We start from the raw sequence: 13932 nt of genomic DNA, 5'->3' as shown, positions 1-13932 counted from the left end.
AGTGTCGGTGGTAGAACTAGTTGGTTTCACTAACAAAGAGTTGCTGAGTCACCATGTTCCCCTCATTCTTCCCACATCCCCTCCTCAACTGCAAGGTTAACGACCATCTCTCTCCCTTTCTCCCCTGCCCCCTCCTCCTCCTCCTCCTCCTCCTCCTTCTTCTTTTTACTGGATCTCATCATTCCAGGGTTCATTTGAAGAAAGGAAAAAAAAAAACTGACTAGAAGCTTAAGGACATTAGCTTTGTGTGGATTGGGAAGATACAAGTTAATTTGAACTTAAGAGATTTGTAATTACATCACTACCTGTGGTGTTGTCTGGTCTGACTCTACAAGTGGGCAGAGGGTTACCCATATCAGAATCGCCTGTGGAATTGTTCAGATCAAAGCTTCCTGCATCCCACCTCTGACCCTTCTAAATCAGATCCTCTGTAGGTCAATGTGTGACCTACATGTGTGTGACCATTTCCCATTCCCACCTCCGTGAGTTTTATGTATGCTAAGATTTGAAACCCACTGATTGGCCTATCTCTAAAATCCTAGATTACAAATGAAGATATTAGGAAATGTATGCAATATTGACCTCCAGCAACTGTCACAACTTTGGTCAGTAGTTTTTCTGAAATATTTTACTGCAGTGACTTTAAAACTTTTGACCATGACCTGCAGTAAAGATACATTTATAAACACATTGTACATCAGTGCATACACACACAGTCAGACTCACTCATGACTAAATACAACTTAGCCTTACTACCTGCAATGCACTCAGATCTTTCTACCCTCTCTTTTTCTCTCTCTTTCTCTCAATCTCACACTTTCTTTTTTTCTTTTAATGCTTTCTAAGACCCACTAAATTCATTTCCCAGCACACTAAGGTGTCATGACCTACAGTTTGAAAACACCAACTTTCTATCTGAATATTTCTGAATTCAAAAACAACAGAACAATGATCATCTCTAGATCCTTGGATGCACCACCCATACAACACCTAAGGAGGAAATTCACAATGCTTCCAATGGATTCAAGTTTACTTAACATTATTTTTGGTACTAACCAAGAATGGTTTTTTACTGCTTTTTTTCTTAAGTGGTTGGGCACCAGTCTGTTCCTTCTAAGCAATGAGATCTGATGCACTTACAGTTTTCATACAGTGGAAATCTGAAGACAGGCAAAAGGCAAATTAAGAACATTGAATGTGATTCAGTTACTGTTTTTAAAAATAGACATTTATCCTCACTTCCCAATATTATTTCATTGTAATAATTGAGCTAATGTTGTTTGCTATATAAAGTATTGGAGGAAAAGAAGCTAGAGATTATAAATATATTTAAAATATATTCTTGTAAATTTGTATTTTATATTTGCATCAGTTTTGGATTGGGGTTAAAGGAGAAAATAGCTGTTTCCCTTTATAAAGAAGACAAATTTTCAAAAACTGCTTACTAGGAATTTAAATTATTAGTTTTATTAACAACATTAGTTTCATAAAAACTAGATAAAATGCTCCTATTTTGTGTTTCTTAATTTACCAAACAAATATCATTGATTCCTAGGAAATTAAAATTTTAAGGGCTAATTCCCCTTAATTCATTCAACAAATGTTTACTATGATGAAGAAATGTTCCATGCAGAGGAAATGGCCAATGCAAAGAGCTCCTGACTGGAGGACATGTGGCACATTCTAGGAGAGTGAGGAGGTAAGTGCGGTGGGAGCAGACTGAGGAAGGGGAGAATAGGAGGAAGCACGCTTAGTGAGGTAACAGTGGACACAATCATAAGGGATCATGTTGGCCTTTGTAAGGACTTTGGTTTTTACTCTGTGAGGGGAAACCACCGGAGGGTGTATAATAGAGCAGTGATGTAATCTGACATATTTTAAAGACACTCTGGGCCGGGCGCCATGGCTCAGGCCTGTAATCCCAGCACTTTGGGAAGCCGAGGCAGGCATGGTGGCAGGCACCTGTAGTCCCAGCTACTCTGGGGGTCTGAGTCAGTAGAATCGCATGAACCAGGCAGGCAGAAATTGCAGTGAGCCGAGATCGCGCCACTGCACTCTAGCCTGGGTAACAGAGCGAGACTCTGTCAAAAAAAAAAAAAAAGACACTCTGGAAGCTCCCTTGGAGTAGACTGTTGGGAGGAGGACAGGGATAATGGCAGAAGCAGACCTCATAAAAGGCTACTGCAGAAATATGGTCAAGAGATTATGATCATTAGTAAAGATGGTGAGAAGTAGTAAAGTTCTGAATATATTTTGAGGGCAGCATCAGCAGGATTTGCAGGTGGTTTGGATGTGACATGGAAGAAAAAGAATGTAGGATGACTCCAAGATGTTTTTTACTTATACAACTGAAAAGATAAAATCCCCATCGGCCGGGCGCAGTGGCTCACGCCTGTAATCCCAGCACTTTGGGAGGCCGAGGCGGGCGGATCACAAGGTCAGGAGATCGAGACCACAGTGAAACCCCGTCTCTACTAAAAATACAAAAAAAAAAAGCCGGGCGCCGTGGCGGGCGCCTGTAGTCCCAGCTACTCGGGAGGCTGAGGCAGGAGAATGGCGGGAACCCGGGAAGCGGAGCTTGCAGTGAGCCGAGATAGCACCACTGCACTCCAGCCTGGTGGACAGAGCGAGACTCCGTCTCAAAAAAAAAAAAAATTCCCCATCAACTGAGACAGTATATCAGTTTTCTATGGTTGGGTTAAGAAACTACTCTAAAGAAATAATTATGAGGCCGGGCGCGGTGGCTCACGCCTGTAATCCCAGCACTTTGGGAGGCCGAGGTGGGCGGATCACAAGGTCAGGAGATCAAAACCATCCCGGCTAACACGGTGAAACCCCGTCTCTACTAAATAGACAAAATTAGCCAGGTGTGGCAGCCGGCGTCTATAGTCCCAGCTACTTGGGAGGCTGAGGCAGGAGAATGGCATGAACCCGGGAAGCGGAGCTTGCAGTGAGGCGAGACTGCGCCACTGCGCTCCAGCCTGGGCGACAGAGCGAGACTCCATCTCAAAAAAAAAAAAAAAAAAAAATTCCCCATCAACTGAGACAGTATATCAGTTTTCTATGGTTGGGTTAAGAAACTACTCTAAAGAAATAATTATGAGGCCGGGCGCGGTGGCTCACGCCTGTAATCCCAGCACTTTGGGAGGCCGAGGTGGGCGGATCACAAGGTCAGGAGATCAAAACCATCCCGGCTAACACGGTGAAACCCCGTCTCTACTAAATAGACAAAATTAGCCAGGTGTGGCAGCCGGCGTCTATAGTCCCAGCTACTTGGGAGGCTGAGGCAGGAGAATGGCATGAACCCGGGAAGCGGAGCTTGCAGTGAGGCGAGACTGCGCCACTGCGCTCCAGCCTGGGCGACAGAGCGAGACTCCATCTCAAAAAAAAAAAAAAAAAAAAATTCCCCATCAACTGAGACAGTATATCAGTTTTCTATGGTTGGGTTAAGAAACTACTCTAAAGAAATAATTATGAGGCCGGGCGCGGTGGCTCACGCCTGTAATCCCAGCACTTTGGGAGGCCGAGGTGGGCGGATCACAAGGTCAGGAGATCAAAACCATCCCGGCTAACACGGTGAAACCCCGTCTCTACTAAATAGACAAAATTAGCCAGGTGTGGCAGCCGGCGTCTATAGTCCCAGCTACTTGGGAGGCTGAGGCAGGAGAATGGCATGAACCCGGGAAGCGGAGCTTGCAGTGAGGCGAGACTGCGCCACTGCGCTCCAGCCTGGGCGACAGAGCGAGACTCCATCTCAAAAAAAAAAAAAAAAAAGAAATAATTATGAAACATCAACTCTTTTATTATACTCTAGGATTCTGTGGGCCAGGAATTCAGACAGGGCACTGTGTGGATGGCTTGTCTGTGTCCCGGTTGGGATGGCTCAAATGGTTGTGGAACTATTTGACCTGAAAGGCAGGAGCCTGGAATCATTTGAAACATTGTTCACTTATGTGTTTGGCACCTGGGTTAGAATGACTGAAGGCTACATCAACTAGAGTACTTACATCTGGTCTCTCCATGTGACTTGGACTTTTCACAGCGTGGAGGCTGGATTTCAAAGGTGAGTGTCTGAAGAGAGACCATCTCAAGAGTTAACATGCCAAGAGGGAGCTTCTAGAGAGGAGATGTTCCAAGAGAATCAGAGAGAAGTTGTGTAGCCTTTTGTGATCTTATCTCAGAAGTCAGAGCTTCATTTCTACTGTATGTATCCTATTGATCAAAGTAGACATGAGCCCACCCAGATAAAAGGGCAAGAAACCTAGACCACAGTTCTTGATGGAAGTAGTGTCAAAAAAACAAACAAACAACAACAACAACAAAAACACTTATAGTCATTGTTTTAAACTACAGATTGAAAGACTGTGGCTAAACAGGAATGGGGAAGATGGGGGAAGATCAGGAGTTTGGTTCTAGACATGTTGAGTTTCAGGTGCTTATTGATCCTCCAAGTGGAGATATCAAGTAGGCATTTGTATACATGAGACTAGAGTTGAAAAGATGAGTCTGGGCTCAAGGTATAAATGTAAAGGTTGTCAACCTATGAGTGGGATTTAAAGCTCATAATACTGGATAAAATCATCAAGAGAGAGAAAGTAGATAGAGAAAAGAATAGGACAAAGAGGCCAGCAAGGGAGACAGAAGAACAACCAGTAAAGTTGCTCTCTTTTAGGCAAAAGGAAGACACTGTATCAGGAAAAAAGAATGAACAACTGAGTCAATTGCTGCTGATGATCAAGTCAGAAGACTTGGAATTGACATAAGATCTAGCATCATGTTTGTGTTATGTGTAAGATATTAACATTGATCGCAGATGCACACAATGTTTATGATCTGACTGAATAGTAGAATCACAAAAGTTCAACATACTCAGATGTGTACAGTAGGTTAGTAGAGTTTGTAGAAACAATTATGGCAACGTACTTCATATTTCCTAAATAACTTTAACTTGAAAAATTCCTATGAGGATAGAGATACTAAAGTACAGTGGATGCTATATTTAGTCTCATTATGCAATTTAGTCTTCTTGTCTCTAAGATTAGACTTCTAAACATTCTTAAGATTTTGAGAAAGAGAGGGAGAGAGATATTCATATTAATAGGAAAATTACCAAGATATGTCCTAATTTTTAAACCAAATATTTTAAAATCTTTTAGACAAATGTTTATATCTAGGAATATACTGCTGGATTTATGAGTCTTTACTGATTTAAAACTTACAAAATAACAAATAATAGCTTTCACCTTTTAAAAAATTATTTTAAAAGATTAATGTAAGGTAATTTAGTGCAAAAGACAAATACCAATACCAACACCTAGTTTTAAGTTGGAAAATGTGAAATAAAATCTTATGTAAAATACATAAATACCCAACAATATAATAATAATGTAACATAAAATCACCATGTCATTGGCGGGACACACAATTTACTAAGGTGTAAAAACCATAACATAACTCTTGGAATCTTTATAGAACTACAAAATATAGTTGATGCTTGAACAATGCAGGCATTAGGTGTGGCAACTCCACAAAGTTGAAAACCTGCATATAACTTCAGACTCTCCAAAAACTTAACTTCTAATAACCCACCATTGAGCAGAAACTTTACTGATAATGCAGTTGCTTAGCACCTATTTTGTATCTACATTATATACTGTATTTTTAAAATAAAGTAAGCTAGAGAAAAGTGAATGTTGACCGGGCATGGTGGCTCATGCCTCTAATCCTAGTGCTTTGGAAGACTGAGGTGAATGGATCACCTGAGGTCAGGAGTTCGAGATCAGCCTGGCTAACATGACGAAACCCCGTCTCTACTACAAATACAAAAATTAGCTGGGTGTGGTGGCGGGAGCCTATAATCTCAGCTACTTGTGAGGCTGAGGCAGGAGAATCGCTTGAACCCAGTGGGGCAGAAGTTGCAGTGAGCCGAGATCACACCACTTCACTCCAGCCTGGGCAAAAGAGCAAGACTCTGTCTCACACACACACACAAAAAGTGAATGTTAAGAGAATCCCAAGGAAAAAAATATATATATATACTACTCCTTAAGTGAAAGTGGAGCATCCTAAAGATCTTCATCTTCATCATCTTCAGATTGAGTAGGCTGAGGAGGGGGAAGAAGAAGAGGGCTTGGTCTTGCTGTCTCAGTGGTGGCAGAGGCAGAAGAAAATCGTGGATAAATGGACCCATGCCATTCAAACCCCTGCTGTTCAAGGGCCAGCTGTATACTTAACACATCTCTGGGGGTTGTAAAACTAATGTTACTGTTGTTTTCATTTTGCAATTTTCCATCATGATATAAAAGCAAAAGTAAAGCTAATCCATGTGCAATTTATTATAGGTCAACTGAGAATGGCAGAGGACTCATCTCACCTTTGCCACATGGTGACTCGCCCCACTCCCCCAGGTGACCTTGCTCCTACATGTGGATATTTGCTCAGATTAACGTTTCCCACAAAATTGCTTGCTCTCTTTCATTCTGTCCGTGGTTGGTTGTGGTCTATTTGTTGATAACTGAGAGTATTTAAAAATTGCCAAAACAAAAACCATTTCTTTTCTCCTCGAATAGCCTCATTTTCTCTATTCCCTGTTTCCCCTCCTATTACATTTCAAGGGAGTCTAAAACAGAGCTCAAGATGGTTCAGGACCACGGAGAGCGCACGGAAGGGGAACTACCAAAGCGTTTTAGTCATGCAGGTGGGGAAAGAGATGATCCTGAAATTGTTTTTATTTTTTTATTTTTTTGAGAGGGAGTCTCGCTCTGTTACCCAGGCTGGAGTGCAGTAGCACCATCTCGGCTCACTGCAACCTCAGCCTCCCGGGTCCAAGAGATTCTCACGCCTCAGCCTCCTGAGTAGCTGGGATTACAGGTGTGCACCACCATGCCCAGCTAATTTTTTGTAGTTTTAGTAGAGACAGGGTTTTGCCATGTTGGCCAGGCTGGTCTCGAATCCCTGACCTCCAGTGATCCACCCGCCTCGGTCTCCCAAAGTGCTGGGATTACAGGCGTGAGCCACCACGCCCGGCCGAACCTGGAATTGTTGCTGGACAATTTTTATTTAAAAGACATTATTGTAAGGAGTAACAGTGAATTCTGGCTCCTTGAAATTTGAGGAGAATGACTTTTCTAGACATTCGGCCAGTGCTTTCTAAACTTCTCCACTGAATTCTATCTAATGAAAGATGAGAGGACACTGAAAGTAGGAGTAGCCATAAGTCACTAGTGCCAAATGTCTTTTGAAGTTTGCATTTATTGATTGCTACCATTTATGTAAAGTTTTACAGTTTTGACAGTTATGGGGTGCACCAGTTCAGCATAGAAGAGAATTAAGTCATGCAGAGACAGCAGGGTTTAGAATGGATGAGAAGAGGAGTGTGCAGGCTGCAGTCCCTAAAGTCTCCAGGACGGTCCTAGAACCTGCAGCTCATCTGTCAATTTTGTCAACTACCCAGAATCCTCTCAAGAATTATCCCTCAACATCCACCTTTTAAATTTCCTCGAGCTAGTTTCATTTGAGTTTTGTCACTTGCAACTGAATGAGCCCTACTAATGCAGGTAGATTCCATTGAGAAGGGGAATTCTAGGCTAGGAGTACAAGATTACAGGCAAGGAGACAGGAACATAGCTTGGGATTTCCTGGGGCAGTGAGAAAACTGACTTTAAAAAATGAAATGATTTCTAAAAAGTTTATACAGCTTCTCTATATGGCAATGGGGTAGGAGTATAAATTATTTCAGCTTCTTCTGAGGGCAGTTGAACAAGAACTATAAAAATTTTGAATGCTGATAGCATTTGACCTAACAATTCCACCTCTATAAATAAATTCTACAGTAGTAATCATAAAAAATATTCATTGAAATGTTATTTTCTCATAGAAAATGTCAAAACAACATACGTGTCCATCAATAGAGAACTTGCTAAATGATTAATACTACCTTTACATATTGAAATATTGCATAGCCGTGGAAGAGAATTTAGTAGATCTATATGTCCCATTATGGAACAATCCCCATGGGGGGAAAAAAGAATAAGGTACAGAATTGTATCATAGATGTTCTCTTTTTTCTTTTTTTCTTTTTTGGAAAGCACACATATGCTTTTATATACACAGAAAAAATCTAGAATGGCAAACAAGATATCTTTGCAATAGCTTTTTTCTGGGAGGGGACTCATTTAAAAAATTCTCCCATATTACTTGTTTTGTTTTGTTAAATGCATCCGTGTATTCCTACTTGGGGTAAGCTGTAACTAAATATGATTAAAATATAGAACAATAAAAACCTTAGAGATGTATGCATAAATATCACTTGCTTAGGAATTTCTAGGTAGGTACTATTTTAAGCCCTCTACATATATTATCTCGTTCAATCCTTGGAGCAACTCTAGGAGGGAGGTGTTCTCCTCAAATTGCAGATGAGGTTGATGAAGCTTAAAGGGTAATGATGCCATGAGTCCATCCTCTGGCTCCAAAGCCCTTGTGTTTAACTGTTCTCCCTTTTGCATCCCTGTGCTAAAGTGAGTTTGCTATAATATCCATAAGGAAGAATTTCCGTGTAAAAACTAGATTTCCTTGCAGGCAGTCTATTGGTGATATCCAATAAAGACTGAATAATGGCTAGCAATACAAACCACAAACACAAGAAAAACTTTTCCTTTTGTACCAGGTACTTAGATTAGGTGTAGTGATTTTCTTAAATTGACTGTCAAGGTAAACACCACCTCATATATTTCATCAGAGAGCAAGTATATAACAGTGGTTTCTCTCTCCAGCAGTGGGAGCCACGGAATCAGGACAATGCCACACAGTTGGGCTTTCACATTAGATCACTCTTATAGTTTTGAGGGATGGAATTACAAGAAAGGAGATTGGAGGCAGATAGGCTATTGTCATGCAGATTTGTAGAGTGTCCATCCAGCATTCACTTTGTCCATCTTTTGCCAGGGGTACTCTACACAATATCACCAGTCATTTAATAGAATGCCACTTAGATTAGGCTTAGGTCTGGACTGCCTTCCTTCACTCAGCTCTGCCACTGGCCATCATTGTAAAAGCAAATGACTTAGTGCCTTTCATGCTTCAAGTATCAATACTGTAGGAATAGTAATAGTTTCACATTGAATTATTGTGGAGTTTTAAACAGTTGATACTTGTGTTATCAGTGCTCAATAAATATCAGCTGTCGTCCTCCTTGTTGTTGTCCTCAACCATGTATTTTAAATAGGATTAGTCACACCGCTCCTCATGTCCCCTAGACATTAATACCTGACTCCTTTGCACAACAAGGCTTAGCATATAGTGGTGGGGATTACAAAATCGTTACAGAAATTTCATATGTAAAGAAGGGGCAAGAGTTGGCCAGTTTGACTCTTACTTAACCTATTTTATTTTTCTTAAATATTACAATATCACCAGATATACTTTCTATTTATTTGTTCTCTGAGAGTATGTAATTTGTCTGATTTGTTGCCTGCTGTCTTCGGGATAGTGATAAATATGAGTTCAATAAAGGGGGTGAAGGAAGCATTCCGTGAGTGGGACTGTATGAACAATGGAGAAAAGTCATGAAGGAAAGATGGCGTTCCATGCGAACTGGAGTAAAGTGAACATGATGTCTTGTCTATAAGAGGGATCATGCATTTAAAGCATTCAGTATCCTGTAACCATCACAAAAGTCATTCCAAGAAGAGAGTTTGAGCTTTTAGAGGGAAAGGAAAGTGTCCTCTTCCCTTGAGAAGCATTCAGAGCGTCTAGTACCATACTTGGGATATAGCAGGCACTTGGTATTCAATTAAAGAATAGAATGGGATTAAATAACTTTGAGGGCCCACATGGATGACTTTGAATACAGATCAAAAGTTTGGACTTATCTTGTCAGTAATGAGGAGCCTTTGGTATGATCAACAGAAGTAACATAAGCAGAACTGACATATAGAGCAAAATGGAAATCTTGAGCAAAGGTAGATTAGTTAGGAGTCTGTTTCAATAGACCAAAGGAAATGGAGAGCATGAGGGGTTCAGTTAGTCTTGTGGTGGTGGAAATAAAGAGGAGAAAGCAGGTGCAGAAAAAAATCAGAGGAGGAAACAATGGGCTGTTGAAACAAATTGGATATTTGGGACAATGGCAAGAGAAAAGTCAAAGATGACTGAGATTTTAATCCTGAGCAACTGGTAGGCTAGTGAGACATCTAACCACTCTCCCCATCTCCTTCCTCAATAAGTTAATTACTCACAGAAAAATAATTAGCCAGAAGTCAGCATGTTTACGTCAGTTCCTTAACCCTGCAAGTCCACATTGGTGATGCAGGTGGCCAAGACAGGTGCTGCACACATTAGATTACAGCACGGAAGAGGAGCCCAGGGCCATGGAGGCGCCCCAGCAAGTGGCGAAATGTGGGCACCTTGACCTTCTGGGTTGCCTCTGTGACCGGCTACAGAAGCTGCTCAGTGTTTGGAGATGGAGCTGCCTGCAATCTGGCCACTCAGCAAGAATTTTCAGACTGTTTCTATCCCATGGTGGATGCTCCTTCCAACACCATTCTTTTAAAGTGCACACTTCTGATCACTTTCCAACTATAAATGGCCTGAATTTATTTTCTTTTCTTTACCAAAAGCTAACCTAAGTAATTTTTTTCTTTCCATGCTCCTTACTCATGAACTCTAATTGTTGGTAACTTTGAGAGCATTGGTCATCTTAATTTCTTACCACTAATGACATGACAAGTTAATTTCTGTAATAAGTACAGCTGAAATTATTTTTCTATCTTATAATATTTTGTCATGAATACTTTCTTAGAATCTTCCTTCCGGAATCCCACTTTTTATGTGGTTTGGAGATTCATTTTTCTGAAATAGAGATTAGCATGTAAGATAATAAAGTTATTATATATTTCATCCAAACTATTTAAAAAATTGAATATTTTACTTCTTAATTCCTCTAGGTAATATAAAAGTATTTTAGACAGTTTTATATTGTATTAATTGAAGCATATCAAAGTTGATTGATTTCTAAAGACAGTGAACTTAACCCACATAAGAGGAGGCAAAATTAAAGATTAGAACTTGCCATTTCTGGCCGGGCGCGGTGGCTCAAGCCTGTAATCCCAGCACTTTGGGAGGCCGAGACGGGTGGATCACGAGGTCAGGAGATCGAGACCATCCTGGCTAACACAGTGAAACCCCGTCTCTACTAAAAATACAAAAACTAGCCGGGCGAGGTGGCGGGCGCCTGTAGTCCCAGCTACTCGGGAGGCTGAGGCAGGAGAATGGCGTAAACCCGGGGGGCGGAGCTTGCAGTGAGCTGAGATCTGGCCACTGCACTCCAGTCTGGGCAACAGAGCGAGACTCCGCCTCAAAAAAAAAAAAAAAAAAAGGAACTTGCCATTTCTATTCCAGTCCATTAATTCTAGCTTAAGCTATTTCTGGTAAGTGTGTACTTTGGAGAAAAAAAATGTTATTTGAAGAGTGGCCACTATATTTGTTTCTAGCTAAACTAAAGTTTTAAAATTCCAGTTCCTCAACAAATGGAAGATGAAAATTTCCAGTTCTTCAAAGTACGATTTTTAGGACTTGCTACTAAAGGTTAAATTTTCTTTCTCTGTTACAACATATTCATGGATTCTTTAGACATTAAAGTAAAGGTGGGGTGGAAGAGTAGAAAATAACAGAATCTATTTATAGCTTTAGGTTTTCTTATCAATTGCCCCCTGCTCTGTCTCTAGTTTGTGACATGATGCTGATAGCATGTCTATTAGTGTGTAGGTGACGCTGCCTTCAGCTAGAAGCTGGGTTCAACAACATTAAGCTGACTTGCAGGTTACAAAGCCTGTGACTAAGGTCATCACATCTAGCACCAGATTTGATGTCAGGAGCTGATGTTCTTTTCACCTTCTTTCCCTATGAACTTCTTAACTTAGTATTTCTAAGGATATTATACAGTGGCATCGTGCTGACTTAGGCTAGGCAGTGACAAATTTAATGTTACTTCACCTCTGCTAGGGGGAATTCAAGATTCATCACCATGCCCAGAAACCCAATAGCATATTTGAATATTCTGAACTGCAAACCTGGTTGCATTAACAAGAATGGTATGGGAATGGTGAAAAAAAAAAATAAGCTGTGCAATAAATTATCAGTTTACTTTCTGGAGAAGGTTACTTTGAAGGTCATCAATTTCTTCTGTCTAAGGATCCCTGGAATGGTTTAAGAAACAGCTACGTATGGTCAAAGTTAAGAAATGAATAATCTCTTAAACTATGCCCCATATCCAATACTCTGTTGTTTACAGGTTATACAAAGAAAATATAAAACACAGGTCTAGGCCAGGCACAGTGGCTCAAGCCTATTATCCCAGCACTTTGGAAGGCCAAGGTGGGTGGATCATCTGAGGTTAGGTGTTCGAGACCAGCCTGACCAACATGGTAAGACCCTGTCTCTACTAAAAATACAAAAATTAGCTGGGCATGGTGGCAGGCACCTGTAATTCCAGCTACTCGGGAGGCTGAGGCAGGAGAATCGTTTGAGTCCAGGAGGCAAAGGTTGCAGTGGGCCAAAATCGCACCACTGCACCAGCCTAGGTGACAGCACAAGACTCCATCTCAAAAAAACCACACACACACACACACACACACACACACACACAAGTCTAATACCTTTTTCTGAGGGACAGCTTGCAGTTTAGTTCATTTCTCACTGAAGCAAAATAACAATTTATATTTAAATGGTGGTTTTCCTTAAACATACGAAAATGTATAGCTCTTGAACACACCAGTCTATTGGCATTTTCTACAGCTAATGCTTCCAGTGTCTGAAGTGGTGTGACATCATCTATACCACTTTCATTATACTATTTTTGTCCCGTGTAGGAGTGCATAATGAGCTATGTACTCCTAGTAATATGTTTATTCCTTGTGTTTAAGAGCAGGCAAGGTCAGAAGTTACACTAATTCTTTGGGGATGAGTTCATTGGTCAATGTCATCAAATAACTTTTCTGAGAGCTAAAAATTGGTCCAGTTATTGGCTTAACTAAAATGCCTAGAGTGTTACAGTAAATGATTGTTCAGCTCAGTCACAGACAGTTGATCTGGTAGGCCTAGTTGATGGTGTTCTAATTAATGCCTTATAGTAGTCAATCAAAAATTACTGGGCACCGATCAGGTACATTACACTGATACTCAGCAGGGAGCCAAGAGGAAATAACCCACTAAGGCATTAGCTAAATGAAGAGCAACCATAAACTGGAAGCTAATGAGGTAGACATTTGTCATTATGCATGTATCAACCTGAAACTATGTAATTGAACAATCCAAATGCACAGATGAGTTCCGAATCACCCAACCAAGCAGGAATCCAAAGGATCCCAAATTTGCCCTGTTTAAATGGAGCTGTCTCTGCGTGGAAGAATGGGGAAGACAACAGCAGTTAAGGCTGGCAGTTAAATGACATTGTAGCCAGTATATTCTCAAAGGGAGAAACTCCACTCATGTTTATATGTGAATCATTTGGGGATTGGGGTGCTCACACAAAGTTAAGATTCCTAGGATCCACATGAGACCAAATAAATAAAAAATCCAGCATGCACCTTTTTAACAAGCTCTTCAGTGAATTCCGCAGTCAGTGGTTTACAGTTCACATGTTGAGAGATACTCTTTATGGTTTCACATAGATCCCTAGGTCTTTCCTGTTTGTATTGGTAAAGTCTAACTTAACTGCATTGTTAAAGTTATACAAAAGCTAGTTTAGAGGTATAAGAATTCAGAATGACATGATAATTTGGAGGGCATTCTTTCTCCTATTACTTGTTTGAATCAGGAGTTGCAAACTTCTGGCCAGATGTGGTTGGTCCATGGATAGTCTTTTAAGTGGTCCAAACAGTATTTATTTATTTATTTTTTGAGATGGAGTCTTGCTCTGTTGCCCAGGCTGGAGTGCTG

Source organism: Trachypithecus francoisi, unplaced genomic scaffold (assembly GCF_009764315.1).
Source record: "Trachypithecus francoisi isolate TF-2019V2 unplaced genomic scaffold, Tfra_2.0 Lachesis_group13, whole genome shotgun sequence".
NCBI lineage: Eukaryota > Metazoa > Chordata > Mammalia > Primates > Cercopithecidae > Trachypithecus > Trachypithecus francoisi.
Note: the sequence above shows the minus strand (reverse complement) of the source record.